Below are 16,234 nucleotides of genomic sequence, written 5' to 3'. Positions count from 1 at the left end.
ACAGCCGTGATCCGTGAACAATCTTCGTCTCTTTTCGCTGGAGGAGGGTCTCAAAGGGCAAAATTTATGCCCTTTTAGTAGTGTATTTCATAGGAGTACCCGATGAGTCGGAAAATCTCAATTCACTACACTGGCGGCGGAAAATCTATCTGAGTTGGAAGCAAATTTTACCTCCAAGCCAGAGGAGAAACCCCCACTTCACTGCTAATTGGGAATGAAATGAAATTAGAATTTAATAAGAGGAAGAAGCTTTTCTTAAGTAACGGCTCTTTTCAGGTTTGAATTTTGAGTTATATGGTGAATTGTGGTGCTATAATTTGCAATAGCCGTAAATTGTAATTCTGGACCAGGTCATACCACTACCAAGTGAGCCTCCGCCTTAAGTGTGCACACTGCTCATTCAAAACAGCGCGTCAGCGTAGGGATCGAATAGCTGGAATATTATGATGAACCAGTGTGTTACGTATCAGCAGTATCAGAAAATGTATGAACCTGAAGAATGGTATGCTAAAGGAAAAAGGCTTCTAACTCCCGGCTATTTCCCGCCAATATTCAGTCAGGCTGTTATACTCGATACGCAGCAGTAATCCCATCTATCGGAGTTGATTGGCAGCATTAGAGACAAAGAACATGATAACGAACAGTAGTCAATGTAATGTTAGGCGCTTTCGATATTGTAGGCCTTCACATTTAGTTTTCTGCCGACTCTGAAATACCACTCAATGTCAGTACGGTAAAACTACATAAAATATAAATGGTCGGAAAGTGTATTCTCTGCAACTTTTGTTATATAGTACTTGTCGATTAAACCAATAAAATAGGTATTTAAAAATGAAATTTTAGGCGCATTCCCCTAAACTACAATTTAATCCAGGCTGAATAAAATGGTTTAAACCTCAGGGTGTAGCTTCTTTTTCCCCCATTCTATGTACCGATTTTCATTAAATTCTGTTAACCCATTTTCTTGTGGCAAGGCGTTGATATGGACTTAGCAACAAAAATACAAATTCATGAATATCTGTGTTATCATAGCCGGTACTGTGCCATTTCACTGTTCTAAGAATATAATTCAGTGGAGTTAAGATGTTCGCACTTGCCGATAACAGATTTAGTCAGAACGCAAATAATATCAAGGAAATACGATATAGTCTGAAGTCAGAATAGTTGGCAGTGGCTGTGTGGTGCCATTGCGAGATGATAAATGAACAAGCTATCTTAGACAGCAGACATACTAATTCGTGGAAGCTGGAAACGCAGCTATAAACTCAAGACTTTAGAAAGGTAGAGATCCATAACATCAGAAGTAGCTGAAGAACATATAATTGTAAAAGCATTCATAGAATCTGCGAAATATGAAGAGAGTTATTAAGATAATATATATATCGAAGTTCACCAAGGCTAAGATTATGGTCTTGACTCAATTAAAAGAAAAGGAATTCATTATAACGCAGCAATAGCTAATTGGACTTTTAAAACAGTAAAAAACGGTAAGTAAATCTGAAATAAGAGCAAACATTTGGGGGATATGCAATCTTATTACGATAAAATTCGAGATAAAAGAACTATCGGTGAAACTGTAAGGTCAGAAGGTTTTGAATTCAACGTAATGTCACAAGTGACTTCATACATTACGTATCTGACTGCCATGCAACTCTAAGAAGAGATTGTCTGGAGGACGCCAAGCTGAGATGTCAGTAACGAAGGACCAGCGGCAGAAGGGGAGGGCTAAACCAGACGAGGCAGGCATAATCCAATCCCGGAGCTGAAGGAAAAAAGATAAGTTTCTCGTTAAGGTAAGGTAAATGCTTGTAGTCGTCTTAATTGCTTCTGAATAGATGTTAGATCGTTAATATCTTCGAAATTATTCAGTTTCGTTACATTCTCGCGAAACATTTCTATATTTGTGTCGGAATACATGGAGATAAGTAGTGATCCTAATGATAACCCCAGTTCTAGTTTGTGAGTGTGAAGTGAACAATAAAACTAGAGAATATCTAAAGGTGAAATGCAGAGTTATATCTGAAGTGAAGGTTGATATTTTGGAAAATGAAGGTTAGGTGGTATTATAAGTGTTTCGGAGTATATGTGGAACGCAGAGATGGTAAAATAAGGTACCGGGTCCATCTACAATATCAAAGTTGATTTAAAATTTTAAAAGGTTATATTTCTTTTCCAAAAACAAACTTAACAATAACTTTTTACTGAGTGAACAGAACAACATATCAGGTACAAAAACAATCTTGGAACAAGACTAGGAAAATGCAAGATAAGTGATTTGTACAGATTCTTGTCTTTAAGACCCCAGTTTTACAAATGGAAGTGGTATTACTTAGTTAAGGGCAGAAATCCCCTATTTCAAGAGCAGTTGCTCCCTAAATTACAACATATATAGCCTCCCAAAGGCACACTTTACTGTTACAGAGCTTACAGGCTCTCAGTTTATTCCAGCCTATTCAAGGCAACACTCTCTGGCCTTCCATGGCCCAACTACTATTTGAAACAGGGGTGTCTATTACGCAACCCATAGGGCATTTGTGAGAAAGGACAGGTTAAGTAAACGGCCCGAAACACAAACTGAATGGAGGCTTACAATGAAATATTAAAAACCTACCGGGCTCTAGGCCAATGAAACAGGGGCTAATCCCAAGCTACTTGAGGTGGCTAAAGAGCAGACACCTTAAGTCAAGATGAAGGGGAGCTCGAAGGGGTAACTCACGCTCTATCTCAAATTAACAATTAAAGATATTATGAAATATTTACATTAGCCGAAAGAAAAGTTACATTAAGAAAAGAATGGTTACGTAATTAAAGAGTCGGAACTTCCCCTCGAATGAAAGCTGGGCAGGTAACAAGAAAGGATTAAGTTATGTGGCCATTACCTTATAGATGTTCTACTGCCGTTGAAGGAGGCCGCCCGCCTCCAGCTTAAACACACCCACTCATGAATACGACGATCAATTGGCACGGAAATGTGAAAATCCGCAGTTTATAAACCCTCAGGGAAGGTTCGAGATCATTCAAGACTAAACCAGCCACACCCTCTCAATTTAATTGGTTAAGTTCAAAGGTAACACTCAAAATCGAACAAGAAGCCTGTGATAGGTTGAAAATTAATTACAGAAATATTTAATTGGCCATATTCAAAACTGGCGAAAAAAAAAGGAAGTATTGCCAACCGAGAAAAAATGAACATAGATCAGTTATGGAAAACCTAGGAACATGAAACTTCTTTAAATTATAATTTGTTTCACCTGGCACCAGGGTGCATGATCATAGTTTTTAGTAGTGTCACCTGTAGACAAATGTCCAAACTTCTTGATGTATAGCAAAACAAAACGAGGAGAAATTCATTAAGTTTAGGAAACTTCACAACAAAACAATTACTTACTTTTTCCAGTGGTGACATCTTCAGGTTAAATTTCCAAGTTGGTGTAGTTTCAGTTCCACTGTGTGACCAATATAGGAGTCCATTTAGGCGCTGATTTTGAATGCGCGGCGTTGAGGTGTACCTCCCGGTACAATAAGAATTCAGAGTAGGATTACATATATGGTTATAAGAAGAAACCAGAGACATTTCGACAATAGATATGAAGATATTGAATCATTGAAGTAAATGATTGGGAATGATACGATTTTAAGCGTCAAGATGAGTTATATAGGAGAATTATCTGGAATAAGTGGAAGTGATAAGATATGATATACGAGATGAAAGTGACGTTAGGATTCTGTATTAATATTGTACCGGGAGGTACACCTCAACGCTGCGCATTCAAAATAAGCACCTTAATAATCTCATCTATCGGTCAAAAGGTGTAACTGATAACGCAACAAGTTGGAACTTTACTCAGAAGATATCACCACTGAAAAATTGAGTAATTTTGTTATTGTGAAGTTTCCAAAACTGACTGAATTTCTCCTTGTTTTGTTTGCTATACAGCAAGAAGTTTGGATATTTTTCCACAGATGACACTGCCAAAAAACTCTGATCATGCTCTCTGGTGCAAGGTGAAAGAACGTGTAAATTAAAGAAGTCTTGTATTTCTGTGTTGTCCATAACTGATCTATGTTCCTTTGTTTTTGGGTTGGCAGTACTTCATTTTCTTTCGGCCAGTTTTGAATCTAGGCAATCATGAATTTCTGTAATTTATTTTCAACCAATCCCGCATTTCATGTTCACTTTGTGTTAACCAATAAAAAGAGGGTGTGTCCTGATTATTCTTGAGTGCTCTCGAACCTCCCCTGATGGTATATAAAAGTGCGACTTTTCACGTTTCCTTGCCAATTGATAATCGGCAATCTGGGTGTGTGTGTTTAAGGCAGGAGGCGGTACCGCCTCTTTGTTCAGTCAGCAGAACATCTATAAGGTAATGGGCACATAAATCCATTCTTCCTTGCTACCTCCGCAGCTTTATTTGAGGGGAAGTACCGAATCTTTAATTATGTAACAGTTCTTATCTAAAATGTAACTTTTCTTTCCTCTACTGTAAAAACTTCATAAAATATTTAACTGTAAATCGGGGTAGAGAGTGGGTTACCCTCTCGAGCTCCCCTTCATTTTGGTTTGAAGTGACTCCGTTTTAGCAACCTTTCTATCCTGTAATGAATTAAAGTTATTTCCATTCGAGCCACGTCAGTAGTTTGGGACTAGCCCCAGTTTCATGGGCCAAGGGCCCTTTAGGATTTCATATTTCATTGTCTGGAGTACTGTGTTCGCCTCCATTCAGTTTGTGTTCGGGCCTTTTATTTAACCTCATCTCTTTCGCAAAGGCCCTATAGGTCTTCTTCTTCTTCTTCTTCTTCTTCTTCTTTTCTAGCCTATTTCAATCCACTGCTGGCTATAGGCCTCTTCCATGTGCTTCCATCGTCTTCGGTCTTGAGCCACTTGGAACCAGCGTGTAATAAGCAATTTCAATTTGTAAGTTGTGCCTTGAGAGACCAGAGATTGTAAATTTTGATGTTGCCTTGAGTAGCCTAGAAGAAACTGAGAGCCTGTTAACTCTTTTCAAGTTTTTGTAATGCTAACGAGTGCATCTGGAAGGCTAGATACTGTATTTTGGGAGCAGGTGCTCTTCAATTAAGGGATTTCTTCCCTTGAGTAAATGAATCTTTGTTTGAATTAAGGTTGAAAACTGGATCCGGGATCTCTGGAATTGTAACCTAGGAGTTTGTAGCCCCAGAATTATCAAGGTCTGAATCTTGAATTTTCCAATTTCTGAAATTGTCATTGTACCTGATGTTTCATTGTGATGAAAAATTGTTAAGTTTGAGGTTCTAAAAGAAATATAACCTTCAGTTCAAGTTCTAAATTAATTTTGATGTTGTAGATAGGCCCATTCCCCCCGGCACGTTCTTTAACCTCTTTGTGCTCCATGAGTATCCCCGTAACAAATATAATGAAGGAATGAAAGATAGGATATATTTTGCTACGATCATAAAGAAGAAAATGGTTAGTTTTGAAAAGAGAAATGGTGATAATTTGACGCAATCCAGGATCATTTATATGCGTGATACCATGATGATAGTTCGTTGACAGGTAATCCCTACCCTACAACAGTGGCATAATAGTAAGGTAATTATAATGTACTATTGCATAATTAGATCATAACAATAAATCGTTTTTAGGAGATGTTGAGTAGTAATTTGAAGAATTGCAACCAAGTATCTCTGCCATAAAGATATATGTCCTTAAAGATATGCATGGCATACAGCAGATCGCATGGACAGGTATTATTATTTTCTTATAAATCATTCCAGGAGGATAGATGATTTCTAGAAACTTCATTAAATATTTCCCTTACATATTTAGATACTTGGCACAAGGTAACGTGTTAGAATTCAGACACTCATGCTAGAATATATTTAGTTAGTTATATTTTTATTGTTAAATTGAATCTAAGATTAATTCAACAAATGATGTATTGATGAATGATGTTAAAAGCACATGTATCACTAACCAGATACACTTATCTTTTTTCCGAGGCATGTAAATAATTTGATAATCCTACAACAAACAATGCATAATCCTCATCCTAAGTTGTCAGGAGAAGAGAAAGGAAATATGACGCTGAAATCATTTAGGAAAACAATCTGCCACCTGCCCTAAATGCAGATCAGTATTGATTGATTGATTGATTGATTGATTGACTGATTGATTGATTGATTGATTGATTGATTGATTGATTGATTGATTGATTGATTGATTGATTGATTGATTGATTGATTGATTGATTGATTGATTGATTGATTGATTGATTGATTGATTGATTGATTGATTGATTGATTGATTGATTGATTGATTGATTGATTGATTGATTGATTGATTGATTGATTGATTGATTGATTGATTGATTGATTGATTGATTGATTGATTGATTGATTGAAGACTCAACATGGCATTCCAGGAGAATATGTACTTATTTAAAGGGACTTAACTTTGATTTATGTATATTTTATTAATTTGATTCATGATATGAAAGTGACATATAAGTTCATTTCGAATTTCAGTAATTTTTATTGTACACAATTAACATATTTTTGGTCAATATTAATATTTACCTCGTCGAAGCGGGCTTAATGAATTTAACATGAGACAATAATTTTCCTTTGATTTCATTTTCTCTTCTCAATTTTAAGATTGAGTATAAATTATTATAATTAAGATATAACGGTGTGATATTTTTGAACTTGGTTAAGCATGTGAGATAACTCTAAAGCTAAGGCATAATACAAATCATATTCTGCGGATTCTGTAGGATGGAGACGTCCATCATTACTGTCCTGACTTTTCCCTGAGTTTTCGTCGAGTTTAACAGGGGCTGAGTCTGAAGAAGGTAAGCACGCGGACTCAGCCGATGCCACTAGTCACTTTTGATTATTGGCGTCGGTGGAAATTGCACCAGAAGTTGAGCAAGAGGAGGTGCTATTAGTATTAGGGCAATTCTTGGCTATGTGGGAAAACGGGCCGCATTTAAAACAGCCTTGGGATGGCCCTGCTGCATTCCTTGTCCCGCTAGATTTAACCAAAGGACACTTGTTCCGGAGATGATCCGCCGACCCACAAGCATAACATTTGCGTGTTGGGAAAGTTCGGCGAGGTGGAGGCCGAAAATAACCTGAAGACGGAGGGGGCTCCTTAGCGACACGTAACGTGTCAGCATACCTAACACCTTTGGCTGAAACAGCCATAGCCTCTAATTCAGCAAAGGTTTGAGGACGCTTCGCAAAACACAGATATGACCGGTAGGGTGGTGATTCCCTTCCACAATGGCCTGCACGATTTGGTCTTCTGGGAAATGAAGAACAAATACCCTTGTGTAAAATTTAATATCTTGGATGAAGTCGGCAAGATTTTCATCCAGACGCTGTACTCGGTAATAATACTTTTGGATTAGAGATGACCTAGCTTGAGCCGGAATGAAATTAGCTAGCAGATGGGCGTGGAAGTCTTCTATAGAGGATTGATCAGCTATGGCTCTTACTATTTTGTCTGAGAGGACACCAATGGAATAGGGATAAATAATCTGAAGAATTTGACACGGGGAAAGAGGAAAGAAAATAGCGTGATCCTGGAACTCGACTAAGAATCTTAAAAATGAAATGACATCACTAGAGGAGTTAACGGAAAACTTAGAAATCCCACAAAGCAACATCGCTAAAGGATGAGGCAAACTACTGAACCCGGGTGAGATAATAGGTAAAGGCCTAGGGGTCGGAGAAGCTGTTTCAGAGACTGCATTATTCAAAAAGAAAGGTGGAATTGAGGTACGACGATCGGACTCTTTTCCTAATGGGGCAGACGTCTGTTGAGTAGCCGCAGATGTCCCTCTTTCTTCCCCTTTGGAAAAATCCTCCTCATTAGCTATGTTTACAATCGTGGCTTGATCGGTCCTGGGAGGAACAGTCCCAGTTAACAACTGACTAACCTTACTGGACATTCTAGAAAGGTGTTCAACAAGAGCACTAGACTCTTTCCCCTGAAGGTCGTTTAACTTGAGAGAAAATAGATCACTTGCTCTATGGTAAAAATGAATCAGTCTAGCTTGCACACGTTTAAGTTGATTTGGAGAAGGATCACTGACTTCAAAAAAACTAACTACAGATGCTAGCTCAGTAGTGTTGTCAGTGATCGTGGAGAGAGCGTCATCAATATCCTTCTCTCCCAAGATTGGGATACAAATTGGTAACTCTAATGACTCCTTCAGTTGTTTATGTCTACCGCAACCGTGCCTCCAGATTGAACATTTCTAATGGTTAATTCATAAATTAATTCCTCCTTGCGCAAAATGCCGGGATGGAGGACTTCGGGAGGGCCGGACATGATGACAGAAAAATTATAAATTTAGAAAATTGGAAAAATTCCAGCAACTGAGAAAATCGTTAGAGTACGTTTAGCCGTCAAAAGGCGCTTAATTGAGACCCATTCAACCACGCTCTGCTACCACTTGTTCCGGGGTATCTGTGGAACAGCAGATGTGAAAGAAAGTGCCGGGGTGAATTGGTCTAACTACAAAATCAAAGTTAATTTAAAACTGTACCAAGGTTATATTTTTCTCTGTTTTTTTGAACAACAAGAAACAATGCAAACGGTACAAGTAGAAAAATTAACACTAGGAAAGAGAAGATTGGTGGAATAAAGACTTTGGGCTTCAAGCCCTCACTTCGCATTTTCTGAGCTCTCAGCTCACTTCATCCAAGCAACAATCTGTTCAAAAAAGGGGCAGAAAAACCCTAATACATTGAGCACTTGCTCACAATCAGAATATCAAGCCTCTTTGAGGCACACATGAAAAGAGCTGACATGCTCTCACTTTTCCACGCCTGTTCAAGGCAAAACCAAAAATGTCTAATACATTTTGGCCTCCCCTGGCCTAGCTTGCAAACGGAAACAGGGGTATCTTGTGCCCACCCTACTGGGCCTTAGAAGAAAAAGAACAGGTTAAAAAAATGGCCCGACATACAAAAGGAATAGAGGCCTGAATTTGCACTCCTACATGAAACTTCTTAAAACCTAAAAGGCACTAGGCCGATGAAACACGGGCTATTCCCAAACTATGGAGGTGACTCATATAAGAAAAATATAAGACATTAGAAAGTTTCATGTTTGTGGGTTACTGTAGTCACGTCCAAGTTCGTGAACCTTGGGCAACGGCTGAGTGGCTTAGTAAGTGGTCCTGAGAGTCCGGATACCAGTTGCTATGGAATGGGAGTGGGCATCTTGGACATATTCTGAATTGTGGCCCTCCTTGTGCTCAGGCGGCTAGGACTATACAATTCACCGGTGGTCCATAACCCGTTAGAGGAGAGATCCTCACTTGGACTATGTGCAAGTAGGGCAGCATCCTGCTTCATGAATTTACCGAGCTCAGAACATTTTAAGCAAGCCTCGGACCTATGGGAGTAACGGAGTCCCACTCCCATTTGACAGGCGAGGGACTCCTTGGAAACAACTTGGCGAACGAAATGGAATTGGATGGGGAGCTATCAATATTAATGGGGCTTATGGAAGAAAGAAGGTAGAACTGGATGAGTCAGCAAAGAGGATGCATCTGGATTTGCTAGGAGTAAGTGATATTCGGGTAAGGAAGAGATAGGAGATTATAAAGTGTACTTGACGGGTGTTAGAAAGGGAAGGGCAGAGTCTTGTGCAGGGTTGTTTATCAGGAATACCATTGCACGCAACATAGTTTCTGTTAGGCACGTAAATGAGCGAATGATGTGGGTAGATTTGTCAGTGGGAGGAATTAGGACAAGAATTGTCTCCGTGTATTCACCATGTGAGGGTGCAGATGAGAATGAAGTTGACAAGTTTTATGAAGCATTGAGTGACATCGTGGTCAGGGTCAACAGCAAGGTGAGAATAGTGCTAATGGGCGATTTCAATGCGAGAGTTGGGAATAGAACTGAAGGATAAGAAAGGGTGATTGGTAAATGTGGGAAAGATATGGAAGCTAATGGGAATGGGAAGCCTTTTCTGGACTTCTGTGCTAGTATGGGTTTAGCTGTTACGAATACATTCTTCAAGCATAAGGCTATTCACCGCTACACATGGGAGGCTAGGGGTACCAGATCCATAATAGACTATATCTTAACAGACTTTGAATTCAGGAAATCTGTTAGGAATGTAAGAGTTTTTCGGAGATTTTTCGATGATACAGACCACTATCTGATCTGTAGTGAACTAAGTATCTCTAGGCCTAGGGTAGAGAAAGTGAAATCTGTCTGCAAACGAATAAAAATCATTTGGTTCACGCTGAGTGAAATGGTAGTTTAAGGGAGGGCCTAAAATTTAATTCTCAAATGTTTACAAAATAGTGTTCCTATCGATAAATTCACCAAATATGCAAAATTATCCATTTCTTTGTCCTATTAATGGAAACGCTTGTGGCTAAACAATGTTAGCCATAAAATGAACAGTATTGAGATGTGTACGTTTTTCGTATCTGCGAGAGGATGGCGGAATAGTGTTTGGAGGAACTAAGATATAACAGCGTACGTATTGCACCAAGACAAAACACCTGACTTTTTTACTTTCTGAGCCCTTTGATCTCTTTCCTGTGAAATTAACTTAATGGAGTTTACCATTATTTAGCCCCAAGCGCCTAAATGAGTTATTTCAAAGTCAAATTAGGATAGCGACCAGGAGGTGGAAAGAATAGCAGTGTCACCTAATCTATGATAAATTAAACGAGCATAAAGGAATGATTTTAAAAGATGGATATGAACATAACATGTAATGATGTAAAAATTTGTGATGAATTTCTACTAGATACTCGAATATAAAAATGAATTGATTCATTCCAAAACACTGTGTTGGCTTATAAACGAATTGCAGGCACATGTTATGTTCCTTCCCGATGCTATAACTGCTCGGAAAAAAATCCAACTGACCCCGCTTCAAGTTGTGCATAAAGAAGATAACTGTCTCAACCATGTATGTAGTAAAATGAAAATTAAGAAGCTCGTTGATACAAAACAGTGTGTTCAATTGACAGGTGTTTACTCTTGGTGATTGTCAATTGCTTCAACCCAAACAACCGGTTCGTACTGAAAACGAGTAATGTCTTTTAAATGTAGAGGGGAGATTTTCCATTTATAAGAATTTACTAGCAAATAATAGACAGTTATTTTCGTCTGAGAATCACTGTAAAGTGCTTTTTATTAATCATAATTCAAATGTGCTGTGAAAACGCAGTTCAACAACAGTACCAAGTTAAATTTTGTATACTCAGTTGTTAAAATGTATACAGTATATTTGATAGGCACAATTCAACCTCAAAACGTATTTCTGAATGTTCATTTAATGTAATAAATTCAAATATCCTGTTCGCTGTTAAATCTCACAAAATAATGTACTTTTATCGGGTACGTAGTTGGGGCCTACTTGAACAGTACTGATTAGATTCTTAGTATCTAAACTGACAAAGAAATTTTAAAACACATTGTATAGTACATGGAATAACAAAATAAGATTAATAGAATATACGTATGTTCTTTGAAGGAATCTTCACAGTAAGTTAAAAAGTAAATAAATCTGAATGTTGGTTTGTTTGTCGTTCTGCCTTTCCTCCGCGTAAAAACTGCTTGACAAATCTCACAAGCCTCAGTTAATATGTGGGATACTTACTCGTATGCTGTCTCCTCAAGGGACCGTGCAACAAAAGAAAATGTAATGGTCAGATGATAATCAATGCCTAGGATCCTTAAAAATGAATACGCTGCATATACGGTTAGTTCAACTAAAAATGGATCTCATCAACTGCACATAGAATTCAAATTCCTAGAAAAAACTGCATACGTATTTTCCTCCCAACTTTAAACGTTTACCAGAAAAATTATTTTTTGTGTCTTTTGGCGCTCGCTTTATCCTATGAAAAGAAGTATAATGGGTAAACTAGTCTTACAACAAAAAGGTGCGTACATATGAGATTTAGAATTACAGTTCTTACACAAATTCGCATATACGTTTTCTTCGTAACTCTTAACGATTTTGTAGGAAATTGCTTCTTATATTACGCGTCAAAGGGGTATTTCGAGCATGCAGGTGACTTCAAGAGTGGAGTGGAAAAGCTGTAGGTAAAATGCATGGAACAATGTTGTAACAAGAACCTCCGAAATATTTTGGAAATTATCCGCACAGTAAAGAATTTAATTTAATGAGGATCAATAATATATATTTCGTATGCTGGCAATGGGTTTCCTAGATGGCCTCTCGAGAAGTGCACTGCTTGTAGCTGCCACCTGGAGTTGTTTCCGTAAGAAATGTCTCGATCACGGGAGTTAATGGGAGTTGTTGGGATCAGCTCAAGATACCAATAGGTTGCTCCTTTCCAGTAGATGTGTCTGGATTGTAGCTCAATTGTCGGGATAGATTCAACAACATTGAGGTTATGTATTCTCTTTCTGTGAAAGCTGCTGGTCGCCTTCTTCGTCTGTAACCCAGACAGGGGCCCTTACAGGGTGCTGTCATCCGGAGGCAAATGAACCCTGTTTTTTAAGAGATGTTACTCCTCCCGTTCCTCCTTCCCATCACTTTCGAGATGATACTGAAGGACAGAATTGCCAGGGCCAAGAAGTATGTAGCAGTCTTTGTTGACTTTCAAAAAGCATATGATTCAGTTGATAGGAGCACATTGCTCAACATCCTTAGAGGAATGGGTACAGATAACAAGACATTACAGCTAATAAAGGAGACCTTAACAAACACATACTCAAAGGTTAAGTTTATAGGAGAGATATCTGAACCCTTTGAATTCAAAACAGGCGTAAGGCAAGGAGATTGCATATCGCCACTGCTGTTCAGTTGTGTCCTGGATAAAGTCACCATGAGAATAGGAAAAAGAACTCGCAGGAAAGGTATTAAAGACCAAATAAGAATAGGATACAAGAAAGAGAACATCACTCTCAATTGCTTAGCATTTGCTGACGATCTTGTACTGCTATCAGAAAATATTGAATCGGCGATAATACAAGTTAACACTTTAAAAGAGGCAGCAATGAAAACCGGCCTGCAGAAATCGTTTGAAAAGACACATTTCATGGCCAACATCAAAGAAGCCCCAAGATACATAGTAACAACTGTACCGCGAGGTACACCCCAACGCCGCGCATGTAAATCTAACGCCTAAATGAACTCCTCTATTGGTGAAACAGTGAATCTGAAACTAAACCAACTTAGAAATTTACTCAGAATATGTCACCACTAAAATATGATGTAATTTTGTTATTGTGAAGTTTCTTGAACTGACTGTATTTCTACTAGTTTTATTTGCTATCCATCAAGAAGTTTGGACATTCTTCCACAGATGACACTACAAAATCTATGATCATGCACCCTGGTGCGAAGTGAAAGAACTTTAGATTTAAATAAGTTTTGTATTCATAAGTTTTTACTTGATTGATCTTCATTTATTTTTGGCGTCGCAATATTTCCTTTTTATTTCCGCCAGTTTTGAATCTAGTCAATCCCTAATTTCATCAATGAATTTTCTACCAATCGCAGTCTTCTTCTTATTATTCGATTTTGGGTGTAACTTTTAAATTGACCAATAAACGCGAGAGGGTGTGACTAGTTTAATCTTAAATAGTCTCGAACTTTCCCCGAGGGTTTATAAACTACGGATTTTCGCGTTTCTTGGCGAATTGATCGTCATCTAACCTAGTGTGTGTGTCAAGCAGGAGGCGGGAGGCGCCTCTTTCGTAAGGCTGCAGTATCCCGACAAGGTAATGGCCACATAACATATTTCCTTCTTGCAAGCTCCGCAATTTAACCCGAGGGAAAGGTCCGAATCATTAAGTATGTAACCTTCTTTTCTAAAATGTAACTTCTACCGGCTAATGTAAAAGGTTCATAAAATCTTGGACTGTAAATCGGGGATAGAATGTGATGTACGCTCTCGTGCTCCCCTTCATCTTGGTTTGAGGTGACTACGTTTTGTAACTGTTTTTCTTCCTTACCGTAAGGCATTAATTTATCCTTACACGAGTCACCTCAGTAGTATGGGAATAGCCCCTGTTTCATCGGCCTAGTGCCCTTTAGGTTTTAAGAATCTATGAGCGCAAGCATACGCCTCCATTCATTTTACATTCGGGCCATTTATTTAACTGTTGTTCTTTTTACATGAAGGCCCAGTAGGTTTGGGTATTAAATACCCCTGTAAAATCATTTTCCAATTGTACGTTGTGCCTTGAGAGGCCTGAAATTGTAAGTTGATATTGCCTTGAGCAGGCTTGGAAAACTGATAGCCTGTTGGCTCTTTTTCAAAGTAAGATTAATGAATTCCACTTGAAGGCTAGATGTTGTAATTTTGGTAGCAAGTGCTCTTTGAATTAGGGGATTTCTTCCCTTGTATAAATTTGTGCTCTTTTATAAATTTGAGGTAGGAGCGCAGGAAAATTAAAGTGAGTTCTTGAAGCCCACGATCTGTTAATACCACTAATCTTGTCTTTCCTAGACTTGTTTAATATTTGCTACTTGTACCTGTAACAATTGTTAAATTTTGAGTTCTGAAAATACAACCTTCAGTTTAAGTTTAAAATTCTATTCTCGACATTGTAGTTAGACCCATTCACCCCGGAACTTCTTTCACCTCTGCGTCCACGAAAACCCCCGGAACAAGTGGTAGCAGAGCGTGGTTGAATGGGTCTCAAGTAAGCCAGTTTTGACGGCTAAACATAGAATCCGCACCGAACTCTAAGAATTTTCTCGGTTGCTGGATTTTTTCTAAATTTGTAAATTCTCTGTCATCATGTCTGGCCCTCGCGAAGTCTTCCATCCCGGCTACTGGCACAAGGAGGGATTGATTTTTTATTTTATTAGGAATCTTCAATCTGGAGGCACGGTTGCGGCAGACACTTAAGGAATCCCTAGAATTACCAATCAGTATCCCAACTTTGGGAGAGACGGAAACTGATGAGGCTCTCTCCACTATCACCGACAACACCACCGAGCTAGCATCTGTAGTTAGTTTTTTGAAGAGAGTGATGCCTCTGCTAACCAACTTAAAAGAGTACAAGCTAGATTGTCCCACTTTTGCAATAGGGTTAGCGAGCTATTGTCTCTCAAGTTTAAAAAAGACCATGCCGAGGAGGCTAGTAACATTTTTGGACACCTTTCTGAAATATCAAATAAAGTTCTTCAATTGTTAACTGGGGCAGCTACTCCCAAAACCGACCAAGCCATCGTCGTAAACATCGTAAGTGAGGAGTATTCTTCCAAGGGCGAAGAAAGCAGATAATCAGTAGCAGCGCAACAAACATCTGACTCATTAGGAAATGAACCTGATCGTCGTACATCCATTCCACCATTCTTTCTAAATAATGCTGTGTCTGAAGCTTCTTCACCCCCTAGGCCGTTACCTATTATGTCACCCGGGTTCAGTAGTTTGCCTCGCCATTTGGCTATGTTGCTTAGGGGAATTTCTAAGCTTTCTCTTAATTCTACGAATGATGTCATTTCATTTGTTAGATTCTTTTTTTAATTTCAAGATCACGCTCTAGTGTTTTCTCTCTCTCCTTCTCAAATTCTTCAAATTATATCCCCTTACTCCATAGATGTCCTCTCGGACAAAATAGTCAAAGCAATAGCTGAACAATCTTCTATAGAAGACTTACACGCACATCTGCTGGCTAATTTCATTCCGGCTCGAGCCATGTCTTCCTTAATTCAAAAGTACTACTACCGAGTGCAGCGACTGGATGAAAATCTCGCAGACTTCATTCAGGACATTAAGTTCTACACCAGGGCATTCGAGTGCAGCGACTGGATGAAAATCTCGCAGACTTCATTCAGGACATTAAGTTCTACACCAGGGCATTCGCTGTTCATTTCCCTGAAGATGAAATCGTGCAGACCATCGTCGAAGGCATTTCCCCGCCCTATAGTTCATATCTGCGTTTCGCGTGGCATCCTCAAACCTTTGCTGAATTAGAGGCTATAGCGGTCTCAGCCGAAGGAGTGCGGTATGCCGACACCTTCAGAATCGCTAAGGAACCCCCTCTGTCTTCTAATAGTTTTCGGCCTTCACCTAGCCGGACATTCACCACCCGTAAATGCTATGCGTGTGGGTATACTGAACATCTGCGTAACAGGTGCCCTTTAATTATTTATTTATTTATTTATTTATTTATTTATTTATTTATTTATTTATTTATTTATTTATTTATTTATTTATTTATTTATTTATTTATTTATTTATTTATTTATTTATTTATTTATTTATTTATTTATTTGTGTCTT

Source organism: Anabrus simplex, chromosome 4 (genome assembly GCF_040414725.1).
Source record: "Anabrus simplex isolate iqAnaSimp1 chromosome 4, ASM4041472v1, whole genome shotgun sequence".
Taxonomy (NCBI): domain Eukaryota; kingdom Metazoa; phylum Arthropoda; class Insecta; order Orthoptera; family Tettigoniidae; genus Anabrus; species Anabrus simplex.
Note: the sequence above shows the minus strand (reverse complement) of the source record.